Source organism: Arachis ipaensis, chromosome B7 (genome assembly GCF_059453495.1).
Source record: "Arachis ipaensis isolate K30076 ecotype BB chromosome B7, ASM5945349v1, whole genome shotgun sequence".
In the NCBI taxonomy this organism is placed as follows: Eukaryota; Viridiplantae; Streptophyta; class Magnoliopsida; order Fabales; family Fabaceae; genus Arachis; species Arachis ipaensis.
Genome location: NC_142442.1, coordinates 43,027,796 through 43,029,300, shown reverse-complemented (window position 1 = coordinate 43,029,300; position 1,505 = coordinate 43,027,796). Strand labels below are relative to the sequence as shown.

The 1,505-nt window shown below is 40.3% G+C and overlaps 1 non-coding gene across 1 annotated transcript; it reads right to left on the bottom strand.

Moving 5' to 3' along the window:
• Window positions 1-593: 593 nt before the first annotated feature.
• Window positions 594-701, bottom strand: LOC148550974 (small nucleolar RNA R71). Its single transcript, XR_015893378.1, has one exon. It is a non-coding gene; the product is annotated as a small nucleolar RNA R71 (small nucleolar RNA).
• Between the last annotated feature and the right edge of the window lie 804 nt (window positions 702-1,505).

Sequence of the window (1,505 nt, the reverse complement as noted above, 5' to 3'; positions counted from 1 at the left end):
AGGAATCTCTATACTGTGACATAGAGGATTCCATATTTTTTTTCTGTTTTCTTCTTTTTCATATGAGTAGGAACAAGGATAAGAACATTCTTGTTGAAGCTGATCCTGAACCTGAAAGGACTCTGAAGAGGAAGCTAAGGGAAGCTAAAGCACAACTCTCTGGAGAAAATCTAACAGAAATTTTCGAAAAAGAAGGAGACATGGCCGAAAATAATAACAATGCAAGGAAGATGCTTGGTGAGTTTACTGCACCAAATTCCAATTTACATGGAAGAAGCATCTCAATCCCTGCCATTGGAGCAAACAATTTTGAGCTAACGCCTTAATTAGTTTCTCTGATGCAACAGAACTGCAAGTTTCATGGACTTTCATCAAAAGATCCTTTTCAGTTCTTAACTGAGTTCTTGCAGATCTGTGATACTGTTAAAACCAATGGGGTTGACTCCGAGGTCTACAGGCTTATGCTTTTCCCATTTGCTGTAAGAGACAGAGCTAGAATATGGTTGGACACTCAACCTAAGGATAGCCTGAACTCTTGGGATAAGCTAGTCATGGCTTTCTTAGCCAAGTTCTTTCCTCCTCAAAAGCTTAGCAAGCTTAGAGTGGATGTTCAAACTTTCAAACAGAAACAAGGTGAATCTCTCTATGAAGTTTGGGAGAGATACAAGGAACTGACCAAAAAGTGTCCTTCTGACATGCTTTCAGAATGGACCATCCTGGATATATTCTATGATGGTCTGTCTGAATTATCAAAGATGTCATTGGACCATTCTGCATGTGGATCCATTCACCTAAAGAAAACACCTGCAGAAGCTCAGGAACTCATTGACATGGTTGCAAATAACCAGTTCATGTACACTTCTGAAAGGAATCTTGTGAGTAATGGGATGCCTCAAAGGAAGGGAGTTCTTGAAATTGATACTCTGAATGCCATATTGGCTCAGAATAAAATATTGACTCAGCAAGTCAATATGATTTCTCAGAGTCTGAATGGATTGCAAGCTGCTTCCAACAGTACTCAAGAGGCATCTTCTGAAGAAGAAGCTTATGATCCTGAGAACCCTGCAATAGCAGAGGTGAATTACATGGGGGAACCCTATGGAAATACCTATAATCCCTCATGGAGAAATCATCCAAATTTCCCATGGAAGGATCAACAAAAGCATCAACAAAGCTTTAATAATGGTGGAAGAAACAGGTTTAACAATAGCAAGCCTTTTCCATCATCCACTCAGCAACAGACAGAAAATTCTGAGCAGAATCAATCTAGCTTAGCAAATATAGTCTCTGATCTATCTAAGGCCACTTTAAGTTTCATGAATGAAACAAGGTCCTCCATTAGAAATTTGGAGGCACAAGTGGGCCAGCTGAGTAAAAGAGTCACTGAAACCCCTCCTAGTACTCTCCCAAGCAATATAGAAGAGAATCCAAAAAGAGAGTGCAAGGCCATTACCTTACATGGTGTGGCTGAACCCAAAGAGGAGGAGGAAGGCGTGAATCCTAGT